Source organism: Macaca mulatta, chromosome 1, assembly GCF_049350105.2.
Source record: "Macaca mulatta isolate MMU2019108-1 chromosome 1, T2T-MMU8v2.0, whole genome shotgun sequence".
NCBI classification, from domain to species: Eukaryota; Metazoa; Chordata; class Mammalia; order Primates; family Cercopithecidae; genus Macaca; species Macaca mulatta.
Window position 1 is genome coordinate 72,563,895 of NC_133406.1, and position 18,278 is coordinate 72,582,172.

Sequence of the window (18,278 nt, forward strand, 5' to 3'; positions counted from 1 at the left end):
TATTGGAGAAGCTGTGGGCAAATGATAAGATTGTTAGTTTGGTGAACCAGTTTGGTTAAAAACAGAAAAATTCACAATAAAGTTGAATGTCCACATATCTTACCACAAAGTCATTCCACTCTTGTGTATATTTTAAGAGAAATTCTTGCACATGTGCCAGGGACTTGCATAATATCATCAATATCAGCATTTTCCCAATAGCAAAAAATAGAGAAAAAATTCAAGTATTCATTAACAGGATAATGGGTAAATTAATTTTAGTGCTTCAATTGAAAGGAAAACTATATATCAGTAAAAATAAATGACTTATTACTTTAAGAATCAACCTGAATGAATTGCAAAATCATTAGAGTATTAAAAGAAATTTTCAGAAGAATATGTGATTTATGATTCTACCTATATAAACTTTCAAATTAGGCAAAAAAAACAAAATTGTCATTTAGAGATGTGTGTATGGCTGCATGGCAAAGGTAGAAAGAAAAGCAAGGTGCTAATTAACTCATGATTCAGTTATTGGTTATGTTTGGTGAATGGAAGTGCACGTGCTCAAGGAGGTGCATAAAGGGATTCAAAGACATTAGTCGGGTTGTAATTTTTAGACTTGGAAGCTGATACGAGTGTGTTTGCTTTTAACAATTCACATATGTTAAATACACTCCTCTGAATGATGTGTTACACAATTAAAAAGTAGAGGTTAAAGAAGAATATCTCTTCATTGCTTTTACTCCTTGTCCCTCCAATTCATTTTGCAAAGCATCACATTCTGGCTCATGATTCCCACTATCTTCCTGAAACTGTTGCCTCTGGGATGACCAATAACTTTCTTATCAGTAGATGCAAATATATCTCACTTGAATAAGAAATCACCCTTTCTTGCAACATTCCCTTCTATTAGTGTCTCTGGAAAGCCACTCTCCCATTTCTTCTTTGCATTTAAAGAAAAAATATAAATAAAAATCACATATGAAGATTAAATTAACTTGAAGTGCTAAAAAAATTATTTGCCATTTTTTGCAAATTGTATTTGAGTTGCAAATATTTACTAAGCCCACACTATATACAGGGCATGGAAAATTCAGAAAACAATCTCCATTCTCAGATCTGTTCTTTGGCCCATCATGTATGGTATTAGTATGTTGTTGCATTGCTATAGAGAAATACCTGAGACTGGATAATTTATAAAGAAAAGAGGTTTAATTGGCTCATGGTTCTGCAGGCTTTACAGGAAGCATGGTGCTGGCATCTGCTGGGCTTTTGGTCAAGCCTCAGGGCATTTTCAATCATAGTGGAAGGTGAAGAGGAAACAGGTACATCACATGGTGTAAGCAGGAGCCAGAAAGAGAGCACACATGAGAGAGAGAGAGAGAGAAAGAGAGAGAGAGAGAGAGAGAGTGGGAAGGTGCCACACACTTTTCAATGACCACATCTCTCAAGAACTCACTTGCTATAGTGAAGACTGCACCAAGACATTAGGGATCTGCTCCCATGATCCAAACACCTCCCACCAGGCCCCACCTCTAATATTGAGGATTACAATTCAACATGATATTTGGGCAGGGACAAATAGCCAAAGTATATCAGGTATTATTTAGCAAAAATTAATAGTAGTCATATTATAAAGGCAATTGCATGTGATATAGGAGTTAAAGAGAAACTACTAGGGCAGATAATGAGGGTATGGGAGTCCTCGGTAAGGTTTTCCTTTTTATTGAAAAGCAGCCCCCAAATCATTTTCTAACAAAGAACAGCCTGTAAAATTGAGCTGTAGACATAGACAAGCAAGCTGGAAGCCTGCACCCATGAATGCCAACAGAAAAAAAACTACCTGGGACTAGACATGTTCACAATGACTTCCTTCCCTTTGTCAGCTATGTGTATGGTAAGGAGCAGACAAGATGGTGAAAAGCCCATTTGCACAATAAGATTAGGGCAGGGCGACCAGCCTTCCCGGAACTCTATGTAAACACCACATCACACCTGGTCGAACCAATCTGTGGGCCCTATGTAAATCAGAAACCGCCTCCTCAAGCCTGCCTATAAAATCTGCTGTGGTCCACCCAGGCCATCTTTTCCCTTTTGGGTTCCTCGCTCTCACAAGAGAAAGAGCTGCCCTCCTCTCTCCTTCCTTCTGCCTGTTTAACTTTTTGCTCCTTAATCCACTCCATGTATGTGTGTCCGTGTCCTTCATCTTCTCAATGCAGGAGACAATGAATCCCAGGTATTTACCCCAGACAACAATGCCACTTCAAATGTATCACTTTTAATGTGAAAATTACTACTGTGTTTGCATAACACAGTTTTGAGTTTCAAATTAGCAAGCATTCAGAATTAGAGTTTTCCTTAAATGGGTAAACACCTAATCTCTTTTCTGAGGCCTACTAGATTTATATTTTGGTTTTTATAAATATGTATGGGAAGTTTATATTAAAGATTTTGTAATTGTTGATCCTTTCATTTAATTAAACATTTGAAAGAGTGCATTTTTTCCACATTCATAAGTGATCATACGGATTTCCTCAAATTTTCCAGAGGAGAAAAAATAACTATATTTGGGTGGAGCTAGAACATGGAATGGAAAGTTTCAGTCCAAAAGGCATTTTTTTTTCCGTCAAGTTATGAACATGTGAACATGGAATTATAATTGAAACCATTTTGTATACTTCACCATCAAATTCATACTGAAAATAGTGTTTTACTATTTTAAGCAACAGATATAGAAAACTCTCACTGGTCCCCAGAATTTATTAGATGACTGCAATGGCACCACTGCATTAATCATGCTGGAGTGGTCAATGGGGTCAATGGCATGATATTAAGGATGTTAGATATATGTAGAAGAACTAAATAAAACCTGTAGATAAATCTATGTTTTATAATGAACCAAAAATTTTTGAGATGGTTTAATGCAACACAATTAAGTTTAGTTAGTGCTAGCTTCTAGAGCTGGTAGATTAAAACAAAACTTGCCTTTAGCTTCCTATGCTTTTTCTTTTTTATTGTTCACTTTCCAATGATGATTTAAATGAGCACTGAGCAGATCAAAACCAAATATCTGAAGATCATGTAAGGTGGAAGAGCCTACAGGTAATTAATTTAACCCAAATCAGCCCAATTTACAGTGAACATAAACTAGAAGAGGTATGAGACACTGATTTTGTGGAGTCCCTGTGCCCATTGCTACTCTCTCTGTTTCAAGTTTGGCAAAAAAGTGGTTTACATTTGTCATGCCTACTTGCTGTCTTCTTATTGACTTCTCAAACCACTGCACTAAAATTGCTCTTGAAAAGATTACTCCTAATTTCATTTTGAGTTTTCAGTTAACTTAATTGACTTACCTGTAATATTTGCATTATTGATCAAATACTCTTTGAAATTCTCTCTGCCTCTGGCTTCCCCTGATTTCCTTTTTAACGTCAAAGACAAATCCTTCTCAGCTTCTTTGCCTCATTTCACTTTGCCTGTTCCTCCATTCCCACAATTTCCCATTTTGTTCTTTTCCTACCTGTCTCACAAATGATGGCGTCCCAGGGCTCCCTCCTTAGCTCCCTTATAGTTTCACTATTTACATTCTTCATGATAACCATCTACTTTTTAGTTTTAAATACCAGCAGTGGTTTTCTGCTCCTCCCATTTAACAGACAGCCAAAATACTCTTGTGCAGTGCCAGTCACATCCCTGACACACCGTGGTTAAAGTGAAGAATGCAGTAAATGGTTTTGGCTGTGTTGGGCACCTGGTCACCAGGGCTGCTTTTAATTCTGGCAAAGTAGATATTGTCACCGTCAATGATTCCTTCATTGACCTCAACTACATGGTCTACATGTTCCAGTATGATTTCACCCATGGCAAGTTTCATGGCACTATCAAGGCTAGGAACAGGAAGTTTGTCATCAATGGAAATCCCATCATTATCTTCCAGGAGTGAGATCCCATCAAAATCAAATGGGCTGATACTGGTGCTCATTATGTTGTGGAGTCCACCAGCATTTTCACTACCATGGAGAAAGATGGGGCTCACGGGATGGGGAGTCAAAAGAGTCATCATCTCTGCTCCCTTTGCTGATTCCCCCTGTTCATGATGGTCATAAAGAATGACAATTATAAAAGATAATCAGCAATGCCACCTGCACCACCAACTGAGTAGCCCCCAGCCAAGGTCATCCAGGACAACCTTGGAAATCATGGAGGGACTCATGACCACAGTCCACGACATCAGTGTCACGTCACCCAGAAGACCATGGATGCCCCTTCAGGGAAACTGGTGTGATGGCCATGGAGCTCTCCAGAACATCTCCCTACATCTACTGGTGCTGCTAAGGTTGTGGGCAAGGTCATCCCTGAGCTGAACAAGAAGCTCACTGGCATGGCCTTCCATGTCCCCACAGCCAACATGCTGGTATGAGAACCGACCTGCTGTCTGGAGAAACCTGTCAAATATGATGACACCAAGAAGGTGGTGAAGCAGGCATCAGAGGGCCTCCTCAAGGACATCCTGGGCTATACTGAGCACCAGGTTGTCTCCTACTTTAACAGTGACACCCATTCTTCCACGTTTGATGTTGAGGCTGCCATTGTCCTCAATGACCACTTTGTCAAGCTCGTGTCCTGGTATTACAGTGCAGTTAGCTACAGCAACAGAGTGGTGGATTTCGTGGACCACATGGCCTCTGAGAAGTCAGACCCCCAGACCATCAACACCAGCAAGAGCACGAGAGGAAGAGAGAGGCCCTCACCTGCTAGAGAGTTCCTGCCACACTCAGTCCCCCACCACGCTGAGAATCTCCCCTCGTAAGAGTTTCCATGCAGACCCCCTGAAGAGGGAGGGACCCAGGGATCCCCACCTTGTCATGTGCCATCAATAAAGTCTCCTGTACTCAGCACAAAATATTAAATAATGGATAAATAAATATATACATAAATAAAAAATAAATACCAGTAATATTCTGGAGACTTCCAAATTGGAATTTCCTTTCAAAGCTGTATCTCTTTAAAGCTGCATCTCTAGCTCCTTAAAAGGCATCTCCACTTGGGTAGTATATCAATCAGGGTCCAGTTAGGAGATAAAACCACACCAGTAGTTTAGATAGGAAACTTTGAATGTACAGAATTAACTAGTAAAAGATGATTAATTACTAAAATGAGGAAAAAGATGGCTGTAGAGGTAGAGAAATAGTAAATGCTGAAAGCTACAACCTCTAGGGCTATATAACCATGAAAAACTGAGTAACTAAGATTTTAAAAGAGCTGCCCTTTCCACCTCTCTCCAAGACTGAAGTCCAGATGTCTTGGGAGAAGATGCGGCTGCCAGAGGAACATGCAGTGGTAGAAAACTTGCCAGAAGGCACAAGGCTGGAGGTGGCCTGAGAGGGTTTCTGAGGTGAATGTCCCTGGCTTTCCACATGCTGATTTACTGGCTGCCATATCCGAAGAAAAGCCACACTGAAATAGGAAGGGAGGGCCCTTCTGCTGTTATGGCCTTGCAGTATCCCTCCAGGGCTCTCTGTTGACGAAACGAAACATTGAGCCAGCTAGCAAAAGAGAAATGTTTACAGGGTCTGGCCAGTATCTCAGCACAAGAAGGGTGGATTTGGGGGCTCAGAGGTGATAAACTGAGAACTGACACAAATGATCCACTTATACCTCCAACTCGCTAAAAATGAGCAAGTTGAACAATTCGTTTTCCTCTGGTTCTTCTCTTACTCAATGGTATCACCATCTCCCTAGCTGCACGAACTGGAAATCTGTAAGGCATCCTAGATAATTCACTTTTACTCAGATACATATGGTCAATCAGCAGAGCCCGGCTACGAAAAGTGTGCAGAGCCATGACAGAGGCATTGTCATTCCAGCTGGCTGTGGAGTTACTTAAGAGTTGACCTGATTCCACACAAACAGCGTCTCCCAAAGGCAGTCACTGTACGTCCAGGACCTTTGTCTCTGTGGTGGAAATTGAGCTGTTACTCATGATTCTCTCCTTTTGTTCTGCAGTTTGGAGCCTTGGGGAACATGTTTCATATGTTTTCTTCCTTGGAACTCTTTGGAAGTGGCCAATCAGACCTGATGATCAGAGATATGCATTTTTTTTTCTTTGCTGCTTCTGTTTTGTGTAAGCCAGTCAAAAATTATGTGAATGCAACAACACAGGGAAATAGTCAATAGTACAGATGCCTACTTATGTCTTATTTATAGTTTATTTTTAAAACCAGTGGTTTTTACCACGAAAATATAATCTTTTTAGTAATCTGTAATAGGAACAGTTTTTGCTTTGAAATATACTTGTGATACAAAATGTATACAAAATGTATACAGAAAAAAAATAGTTTTAACTATTTGATGTATTCCTCATCCAAATTTCATAAGAATTATTTTAAATGTTCTCTAAATATTTCTGATTTCTTCTAGAGTATGTATCTTCAATATTGTATATTAATATACAGATGATATACATATGCTTCTCTAATCATGCATAGAGTATATATAGAAACATATACAAATGTAGTGATAGACAGATTATATTTAAATTAATATAAAGAAATTCTAGTATTTAGTTCCGCCCTGATGGACTGTCTTGTGTGTCACTTAAGGTTTATGTATCAAGCATTGGTGACAACTCTGTTCATCTTTGTATGAACAGGGCAAACAGGAAATCAGATGTCTACGTGTTCTGTGAGGAAGTACCATAGTTTCAAAACAGTGACTAGTTTGTGTTCTGTGCAGGTTCTTATTTAATAAGAATATGCCTTCTAGCCCTCACTCACCTTACCGTACACTTCTTTGATGGGTTTCTACTCCTGTCAGGGGGCAGAATGGTAAAATGGAGAGAATTGCTGAAGTTTTGTAGTATTGCAATTGCAGCTTTGTCATTAACTGATTTAGTGCCCTTGTGACTTTGTACAAGCTACCTGATCTCTTTTAGACTTGTTTTTCTGGAAATAGAAGGGTTTCAAGCCAGAAGGATCAGGCTTCGGAGCCTGTAAAGCATATCTTTTCTCTGACCCATGTGTAAAGTACAGTCAGATTTATTATAAGCTGGTGCACTTAAGAGGTATCAAGAACTCCTTGATTGGTTCTGTAGTATTGAACTTTGAGACTTACCAGAAGATAGAACTGAAGCTATCAGAAAGTGGAGTTTCTGCATAAGGCACCGTATCAATGCCAGATTATCACCAACAATATTCCAGAAAGGTGGTCATCCAATTTCTACCTCTTGGGAGGGAAAATTCACTTGTTTTTAAAGAGATTATCTCCAGTAAGAAAAGTTTTAAATGAAACTATGTATTTAATACCCGAAAACCAATAAATTATATACAAATGTGTAATAAAATAATTTACCTTTATATATATACATGGTGACCCTTAGAAAATCTGAAGGCAACTATCATACTCCCTTTTGTCTCTTACCTTTAACAGAAACATATTCAATTCTTTAAATAAGTTTTCACATGCAATGACTTCTGGATCCCTTGCTTACCGATTTGTTATTCTCTGAATATTCTGGAATTAGTTTCAAGGTTACTAGTTCCCAAAAAGTGTCCCCAGAGCTAGTTTTCTGAGCAGGCCCCAGCTCCTGCTGAGCACTGCCTCATCCTGGGGGGCAGCTCATTCCTACTTCCTCTTACCCACTTACTCCAAGTGGTCTTTTCAAAAGCAGGCAAAGCTTCAGACTTTTTGGATGAAACTCCATTCTTCATTTGTTTCTAGATAGCTGGCTGAAAGACTGAAACCTGACCAGGGCACGTATTTTTGGATTTTACTTCCACTGTGTCTTTCTCCTTGACCTGGATCTTTGAACGCTAAATTTTGTTAGGTTTCTTGAATACTAAAACTCCAATTTTCCCTGATATACTGGATTCTGATCTCATTTTTGCCCACAGGACTCCCAGTGCTATTCTTTCTGCCTGCCCGCATCCCAGGCCTAATTTTTCCAGAATTTCTTGTCTTGTGGTTATCTTGAGTCTGACACAAAAGTCTCTTCTTCCCTTCAATTCCTCCAGCTCTGAATGTCTGCACAATTCATTTCACATTTATCAAAAGTAGACTTGTGTCATCAGTTACCCTTAAAAGCACATGTCTTGTCTGCCCAGTTGGATTAATCATATTCTGTAGTTGGAACTAGAGTTTTTGACATTTTGATAGTCAATACAATGCTTAATGTAAATCCTTGAACAAATTAATTTCTTAATAATAATCAATAAGTAATTGTTGAGCTAAAGCGATGGCCAAACATGACTTTTCCTCTAATGTACTTTGGAAAATGATTAGGTTTTTGGACCAGTCGTTAGATTTGTACTTTGAAGAATTTGTTTACTTCCTCTTCTCTGACTTTGAAAATTGTGTAACATACTGGGTATTCCTTTTAGGTTTGGTTGCCAGGAAAGTTATAATGAAGTTCATCTACTGTGTTGGCTCCATGCTTCCCTTACTGTTTTCAATTCTAACTTCCAGTTTTCATTTCTATTATATTAATTGTATGTTATGCCTTTCTCTCATTTTTTAGTAAGACGTTTTTAAATCCTTTCTGAGAAGGAAGGGTATTACAAATACATTTGTACAAGGCTCTTACTAATAGAAATAAAACTTTTTTAAACTATTTTTTTTTTTTGCATTTTGACATTTAGGAAGTAAAAAAAGAACCAATCTGAAGAAGATATAAGAGGCAGAGTAAGTTTAGATCCCTACCCATTGAAGAAATATTTATCATTTTGCAAACAAGCTGATTGTAATTTTTCTTGAAATGTAATGTAAGATGAATTAAATAATTGGAACTTCAGATGGAAAAGAGACTAAGAGATTCATATGTTTCAAATGCTACTACTAACTTACTTAAAACAGAGCCATCTGGACAGAATCCATGTTGATATGTGAAAGAAAGGCAAGTAATTTCCTTGAGATATACCTCCATGAAATATCTTCCAAAATAGACACAATATGAGTTTGGGGTACAGTAAGAAAGACTGAACTGAAATCGATGTTTAACAGCTCTAAGGGACATGGAGTAACTATAAAGCAATGAGAAGTTTTGTGTGTTGCTCATTTTTACTATTTTTGATTCCTATTCCATACTACCCTAATGTCGTGACAAGGTGAAAATGGCAAGTTTCCTATAATCAGTGCTAGATATTAGAATGTATTCCAAATTCCATAAGAATTATTTTATACTACCTAGTTTAGTGCTTTAGTTTAATGTTATTGCTAGTTGATTCAACCAATGGTTACATACAGGAGACACAAATGCATAAGGCCTAGCAATTGATTTCAAGAGCTTACCTCCTAACAGGAGAGCATATAGACTGGAATTAATCTAATTATATCAGTTGTATTTCATCTCGCCTCTTCAAATATATGATGTGTGGCTGCAGAGAAGTATGATGTCATCTTATACTTTGACACTTCCCTGTTGTGTCAGGTAGCAGTAACAACCCTCATAAAAATAAGCAGGATTTTTACAAGGTGGTATGATATAACTAAACTTTTGAGATGACCCTACCATACATCACCGAGTGTATAAATCCACAAAAGAGATAACAACCTTAAAGAAATTTAAAAAGAATAAAAAGGTATTAAGTTCTAGTATCAGTTGGCATACAGATGATTCTCAAAGTGACTGGCACAGTGTTATCCAAACAGCTGGTGTTTCACAAGTACTCGATGTTTGATTGATTGATGTAGAGCAGCAACTAAACCATTGGAACAATGAAATCAGGGCCTCTAGACCACATCAGTTTATAAATCAGCTCATGTGTACATTGCAGAAGTACTCTTTTTTTGCTAGGTGTCTTTTGTTATAGGGTTGTCATCCATGAACCTTGCAATGGGCAAAGAAAAGACATTGCCATTTCTCCCCTATGCTAACAATATTTTATTTGGCACAGAAGCCTTCAGAAATGAAGACCCAATGATCCAGGAAAAATCATATTTTTATAGACAGTCATGCAGTAATGTGATGGTAAAACCAAAAGGTATTATTTAATGGTAACAACCTTGTAGTGGGGGGAGCTTAGTAATGCCTGTTCTTTCAGATTCTTCTTGGCCTTCTGGTTATAGGGCAGAACCTTTCTGGAATGAGGGTCTTATGACCTTCTCTTGGGGGATAGGTCAGAGAACTATTTCATGGCCTGCTTCAGGGGAGAAAGATGGGAGAAGGTCAGAGAGTGACTTTTGGGCTTTCATTGTTTTCTCAATTTCCTTTAGCTTAAAATACTCAGTATGCCAAGGTGGTATATTTTGGGGTATTGTGTTCTGAGCCCCAACATGAGATATCAGGATGGTGGTGATGAAGGAAAAATGATGTACGAATGAGGATTACAACAGAGGTGGAGTCTGGATTTGGTCTAAGATAAGATTAGCAGGGTTCCCAGATCTGAAAGACAATTACTTGGTGTTTGGAAGTCAGTCAGATATTAAGCAGGTAAGAAACGGTAATCTCAGGACTCCACCATCCAGGAAAGGATTCTTCGTGACATTTAGAGGACTGAGAAATGAAAGATCAAAGATAATGACCAAGGTCAGACAAATGTTCACCCTCTGGGAGAAATTTTAGTCAAAAAGGTTAAATGACCCATCAGATGGAAGTATATCAATTTCTGAGGAACCAAGGAGATCTCAAGTCAGGTTTCCAGTACTTAGCAGTCTCGTAGAGGAAATAAGACAGTATTAAAAACTGTAGCCCACGATAATGTTCAAAAGAAGGATATAATCAAAGTACTGTAGACCAACAAAGACTGAATATAAGGGAAAAAATACTAAGGAAATAGATATTATGTACTAAAAGCATGGTAGCTATTAAAAATGTGCAGGAGGAAGATACCATGTCAGTCAGAAGTTTAGAAAAGGCTTTGTCATTAATGTCTTGAAAGTAGGTGATTAGAGAATGAAATCTGAAGCCAGATGATCTGGATTCTAATCTTATCATTGAAACACTGTGATTGTGTTTTTTTTTTGGGCGATTGCTTAAATAGTTTAAACTTGGGATTTCTATTATGAAAACTTAGGATAGTAATAGCTATATAACCTTACAGAATGATGGTGAGAACAAAACGAGCTGAACTGTAAAGTTACTTGAAGGTGGTACAATCTTCTAAGTTATCATTTATAACAAATAAATATAATTCTGTAGAAATAAACGCTCAATAAAGTTTAGGTATTTGAAAAAAATGGAAAATTGAAAATGAATCCTGTTACATTACTGCTGTCATGTCATAATGCTGTGACATATTTCCTTCTAATGGTAAAAGATCCATTCTACATTGCTTTATTCTTGGAAAATAGTCTAGTTATCAGAATAACAACCTATTTTATAGTGGAATATTTCTTAAGTAATTTTCTTGAAATATAATTTTTGAAATGCCAGTTGGTATTTAACTGACATTCATATTGTTGAATATGTCAAATCCAACTTGATTTAGTATAAATATTAAACAAGATTTTGGGTTCTCTTCAGAGCTAGCAAGGATTCCTTAAAAATCAGGCATTGTTGGGCTTAGGAAAAACCAAAATGTCCATGATTTGCTTTGATGAAAGATTATTTATTGGTCATATGTATAGTTTTAGATTTCTCTTACAGATTTAATCTTTGTAGCATTAATTGATAGTTTTCAGGAGGGTTTGTCACATAGTGAGAATAAAGATAATATAGTCTTGGTCTCTTTCTGCTTCAGAGTTAAACCTCCTGTACAAACTGAGGAACCAGATCTTTTTGTGGACTACTCAAAACTGGCATCCTTTTAGGTCATCTGATAAATGGGTTATCCCCAAGCATGGCTTATGCTCTCTCCAGAGTCCGAAAGATTCTACCAAATATTGTGCTTCTCTTTTTGTCTTTTTTTTGGGGAGTTATTCTGGCATGCCCCAAATCAATGTATCCCTAGAAAATTCACAGAAGTGTCAGGCCCCTGAATCTTGTGGGATTTTACTCCAGTTGTTTTGTATGTATATGTCTTATTAGGTGCATTATGGGTCCTTGTCAATTTCTGGACTTGTCACCAGGTGCAAATTAATATGCTGTCATTAATAGAGTAGACTGGTATGAGTCAGGATAATTAAGATTCTTGTGGGCTACATTATAAATGACAGCAAGATTGTTGACCTACTCCTGAGTTAAAATGGTGAAGGTATACTGCTGTCTTTGCCCTGTAAAAGTGAATTGCTGTGATCTTCCCTATGGGTGGTTATCATGAAGAAATCATTTGCTAACGTAATAAACACATACCATCTGCCAGAGACTGTGTTAATTTATTTCAGTAAAGATACCCACCTGACACAGCAGCTTCGATTATGGAGATTGCCTGCTTAAGTGTCTGCTAATCATCCTACAGCCCTTCTGGGGTTTGCATTCAATGGAGATATGACAAAGATCATCAACATTATGTCTTTCAATATATTATGGCTCCATATACACATGGTGGCTCCAAATTTTGTAATTCTTTTAGGTGTATTGCTTCTTAGTGTGGAGGATGTGGTAGTTCAGGAGCTTCTGTTGCCATTTCTTCCTGCCATTACTTCACAGGTTAGGAAACCAGCTAAGGTTCTGTGTCATGCTAAGTATTTATCTCAATTATATAAAGGGAACTGGGGAAATGACCTTACTGGGAGTGTATGGGGGTGGTTTGTGGACCTTTGGATGATGTGCAATAGATTTTGGTTAAAACACAACTTGTCATTTGGATTCCATAAACTCATTTAAAGAAGGATGGCATTGCATTTGAAATCTCTTGATGTCATGTTCTCTTGTACCTCATATCTAATAGTTCTAAAAAGAAATCTGTGAATTTCCCTTGTCCCAGTTCATGCTAAGGAATAATTACAGATCTCAATGAGAAAAGATGGAAATAATATACACTGTGTATCTTTGTGGAGATATTTCAAGGTCCTTCCTTAAGGGATTCAGCCTCTACTTCAAAGAATAGACTACTCTTGGAAACACTTAGATCTTGAAATGGTGTATAGGTCACTCTTTTCTATTGTGGTGGATGATTTCAGTCATTTTTTTTTGTGCCAGATTTTGATATTTTTGATTATATAAATCAAGTGAAAACTTAGTTTGCTTTTCCCACAAGAGTCAGTGAGGACAAAGAAAGTATTTTCAAAAAATGATACTGGGAAAATTGAATATCCACATTAAAAGAATGAAGCTGAATTCCAAGCTCACACTATATATAAAAATTAGCTCCTGAATGGTATTGCCTAGGTTTTCTTCTAGGGTTTTTATGGTTTTAGGTCTAACATTTAAGTCTCTAATCCATCTTGAATTAATTTTCATATAAGGTGTAGGGAAGGGATCCAGTTTCAGCTTTCTACTTATGGCTAGCCAATTTTCCCAGCACCATTTATTAAATAGGGAATCCTTTCCCCATTTCTTGTTTCTCTCAGGTTTGTCAAAGATCAGATGGCTGTAGATGTGTGGTATTATTTCTGAGGACTCTGTTCTGTTCCATTGATCTATATCTCTGTTTTGGTACCAGTACCATGCTGTTTTGGTTACTGTGGCCTTGTAGTATAGTTTGAAGTCAGGTCGCATGATGCCTCCAGCTTTGTTCTTTTGGCTTAGGATTGTCTTGGCAATGCGGGCTCTTTTTTGGTTCCATATGAACTTTAAAGTAGTTTTCTCCAATTCTGTGAAGAACGTCATTGGTAGCTTCACGGGGATGGCATTGAATCTATAAATTACCTTGGGCAGTATGGCCATTTTCATGATATTGATTCTTCCTATCCATGGGCGTGTATGTTCTTCCATTTGTTTGTGTCCTCTTTTATTTCATTGAGCAGTGGTTTGTAGTTCTCCTTGAAGAGGTCCTTCACATTCCTCATAAGTTGGATTCCTAGGTACTTTATGCCATTTGAAACAATTGTGAATGGGAGTTGCCTCATTATTTGGCTCTCTGTTTGTCTGTTATTGGTGTATAAGAACTCTTGTGATTTTTGCACATTGATTTTTGTATCCTGAGACTTTGCAGAAGTTGCTTATCAGCTTAAGGAGATTTTGGGCTGAGACGATGGGGTTTTCTAAATATACAGTCATGTCACCTGCAAACAGGGACAATTTGACTTCCTCTTTTCCTAACTGAATACCCTTTATTTCTTTCTCCTGCCTGATTGCCCTGGCCAGAACTTCCAATGCTATGTTGAATAGGAATGGTGAGAGGGGGCATCCCTGTCTTGTGCTAGTTTTCAAAGGGAATGCTTCCAGTTTTTGCCCATTCAGTATGATATTGGCTGTGGGTTTGTCATAAACAGCTCTTATTATTTTGAGGTACGTTCCATCAATACGGAATTTATTGAGAGTTTTTAGCATGAAGGGCTGTTGAATTTTGTCAAAGGCCTTTTCTGCATCTATTGAGATAATCATGTGGTTTTTGTCTTTAGTTCTGTTTATATGCTGGATTACGTTTGTTGACTTGCATATGTTGAACCAGCCTTGCATCCCGGGGATGAAGCCCACTTGATCATGGCGGATAAGCTTTTTGATGTGCTACTGGTTTCAGTTTGCCAATATTTTATGGAGTATTTTTGCTTCCATGTTCATCAGGGATATTGGTCTAAAATTCTCTTTTTTTGTTGTGTCTTTGCCAGGCTTTTGTATCAGGATGGGCAAGGACTTCATGTCTAAAACACCAAAAGCAATGGCAACAAAAAACAAAATTGACAAATGGGATCTAATTAAACTAAAGAGCTTCTGCACAGCAAAAGAAACTACCATCAGAGTGAACAGGCAACTTACAGAATGGGAGAAAATTTTTGCAATCTACTCATCTGACAAAGTGCTAATATCTAGAACCAGAAAGCACTCAAACAAATTTACAAGAAAAAAACAAACAGCCATCAAAAAGTGGGCAAAGGATATGGACAGACACTTCTCAAAAGAAGGCATTTATGCAGCCAACAGACACATGAAAAAATGCTCATCATCACTCGCCATCAGAGAAATGCAAATCAAAACCACGATGAGATACCATCTCCCACCAGTTAGAATGGTGATCATTAAAAAGTCAGGAAACAACAGGTGCTGGAGAGGATGTGCAGAAATAGGAACACTTTTACACTGTTGCTGGGACTGTAAACTAGTTCAATCATTGTGGAAGACAGTGTGGCGATTCCTCAAGGATCTAGAGCTAGAAATACCATTTGACCCAGCCATCCCATTACTGGGTATATACCCAAAGGGTTATAAATCATGCTGCTATAAAGACACATGTGCACATATGTTTATTGCGGCACTATTCACAATAGCAAAGACTTAGAACCAACCCAAATGTCCATCAGTGACAGACTGGATTAACAAAATGTGACATATTATGCAGTCATAAAAAAGGATGAGTTCATGTCCTTTGTAGGGACATGGATGCAGCTGGAAACCATCATTCTCAGAAAACTATCACAAGAACAGAAAACCAAACGCTGCCTGTTCTCACTCAGAGGTGGGAATTAAATAGTGAGAACACTTGGACACAGGGTGGGGAACATCACATACTGGGGCCTGTCGTTGGGTGGCGGGAGAGGGGAGGGATAGCATTAGGAAGTATACCTAATGTAAATGATGAGTTAACGGGTGCAGCACACCAGCATGGCACATGTATACATATGTAACAAACCTGCACTTTGTGCACATGTACCCTAGAACTGAAAGTATAATAAAAAATTAAAAAAAATTATCTCAAACTGTATCATATATTTACATGTAAGTGTTAAAACTATTAAACTCTTGGAAGGAAATGCAGGAGTAAATCTTTATGATCTTGAATTAGGCACTGGTTTCATAGATACAACACCAAAACCATAAACAACAAAAGAAAAAATAGATAAATTTGACTTAATCAAAGTAAAACATTTTGTGCTAAAATGACACCATCAAAAAACTAAAAAGATAACTGACAGAATGAAGGAAAATATTTGCTAATCATATATCTGATAGGAGACTTATATTTAGAATATATAGGAACTCTTACAACTCAATAACCAAAAGACAGACTAACTTTTAAAATAGGCAAAGGATTTGAATCGACGTTTCTTTAAAGAAAAAGTATGAATAATTTATATGCACATGGAAAGATAATTAGCATCATTAATCATCAAGAAGTGCAAATCAAAACCACAATGAGATACAACTTCACACACACTAGGACAACTGCAATAACTAAGAAAGACACTATCAAGTGTTGGTGGAGTTGTGGAGAAATTGGAACCCTTGTACATTGCTGGGAGATTGTCAAATGGGACAGCTACTTTGTAAAACACTTTGGCACTTCCTCAAAATGTTAAACATAGGGTAACATTATTCCAACGATTCTACTTCCAAGTTTATTCACAAGATAATTGAAGGCATACGCCACTCAAAAGCTTGTACACAAATGCTCATTGCATCATTAGGCATAATAGCCAAAAGTGGAAGCTACTGATAAATAGATAGACAAAATATCCTTACAATTGAATATTATTTAACAATCAAAAGGAATGAAGTAATGACATGTACTGTAACATGGATGAACCTTAAAAACATTATGCTAAGTGAAAGGAGTCAGTCACAAAACATCACGTATTGTATGATTCCATTTATTCACAGAATATTCACAGAGATAAAAGGTAGATTAATGATTGCCAGGAGATTGGAGAAAAGGGGGAATGGGGAGCAACTGCTAACTGGTATGGGGTTTCTTTTGGGGTGTATGAAATATTCTAAAATCACATGGTAGTGATGTTTGCACAACTCTGAATATACCAAAAAATGCTGAATTGTACACTTTTAAGTATGAATTTCAAGGTATGTTAATATTTGTCTCAATAAAACAGTTATTTTAATAATGTAGTTTGCTCTCCATCTAAGGATATCATCATCTCTTAGTCACCATCACAGATTGTATGTCAAAACATTCTGACTGGCATTCCCATGTTGCTACCCATGCAGTAAGTCAGCCCATCTTGCCTCTGATAGTTAAGTACCGCTATTTTGTCCCTGCATTCCAAGATCCCACCAACCCCATTGATATTAGGGAGTCCAAATACATGTAGCTACCCCCGCTATAACCCTTGAGTAACAAAATAAATCTAGAATGGAATTTATCAAAGATACTTCTGCCCTTTTCAAAGGATCACAGTAGTCACAGGTTCTCATGGAGGCTGTCTTGTGGAAAAGAGGTGGAGGTTCTTGAACCATATGAAGTAAATTTATTTTAACATCTCTCCTTCCCTATGCCCTCTAATCTTTTCTTTGATTATGCCAAAGATGCTCTATCAATCTAATTTCATTGCCGTAGGTCATAAACAAGTGAGGACTCCAAAGAACTGCCCCAGCAAACCATTGGGAACCCTTCTATGTGCTCTTGACAAACTATTAAATCACGAGTGAAGCGTTAGTGTTCATTAGTAAATTTTCTCCTATCCAGTCATACATTCTGAGTCCCCTGATTCTACTCTACATTGTTAAGATCCACTCCCACAAGTTTCTTCAGCTTCTGCCAGGATATATTTGCCAGGTTCTGCTATTCCTTCTGTTGTAGGATACTTCCCTTGAAACTTGGACTTATCCAATCAGGCTATGATAAGACCTGACTCCGCTTTCAGCCAAAGGACAAAGAGGAACAAACAAGTTTTGTGGAGAATGAGAGAAATTGTTGCTCTCATGCTGTTTTGCTTATTTCTTAATAAAAAGTTCACCTACTTCAGCTACTCGGGCGGCTGAGGCAGAAGAATAGCCTGAACCCTGAAGGCAGAGCTTGCAGTGAGCTGAGATCACGCCACTGCACTCCAGCCTGGGCAACAGAGCAAGATTCTATCTCAAAATAATGATAATGATAATAATAATAATAAAAAGTTCACCTACTTAATATAAACTTATAGCATGCTTATATTTTATGCCACATTGTAAAAATATCAGCTTGGTAATATTTCTGATATATACTTCTGGTCTTCAAGAATTTTTTGCAATGGTAACTATAGAAAAGTTTTCACGAAACAAACCTTATCCTTAAAATAGTAGTCTCTTCCTAATTAAACAGGTAATCACTGTTTGGTGAAAGAATATACTTACAAAACAAATTAATAAAATTACTTTGTCTGGTCCTTCAGTGAAAATTTATCCTGTGATTATATTCCTATTGATCAAGCAAAGGATGAAAGCAAAGATACTCATCTGAGAATGTATTCACCTGAGTTCCCCCAGAAGGGGACCCTCGCAGGAGGAATTAAGTGACTTATTTGGGACCTGTGTTCCCAGGTAGCACTAGTGGGGGAGTGGAGAAGTGAGACAGGAAGGAAGACACTGACTCAGAGTACATTAATGAGCAGTT

General features: G+C 37.6%; 1 pseudogene; it reads left to right on the top strand.

Annotated features, from left to right (window-relative positions):
- Nucleotides 1-3,691: 3,691 nt before the first annotated feature.
- LOC144337417 (glyceraldehyde-3-phosphate dehydrogenase pseudogene) lies at nt 3,692-4,792 on the top strand (annotated as a pseudogene).
- Nucleotides 4,793-18,278: the final 13,486 nt, after the last annotated feature.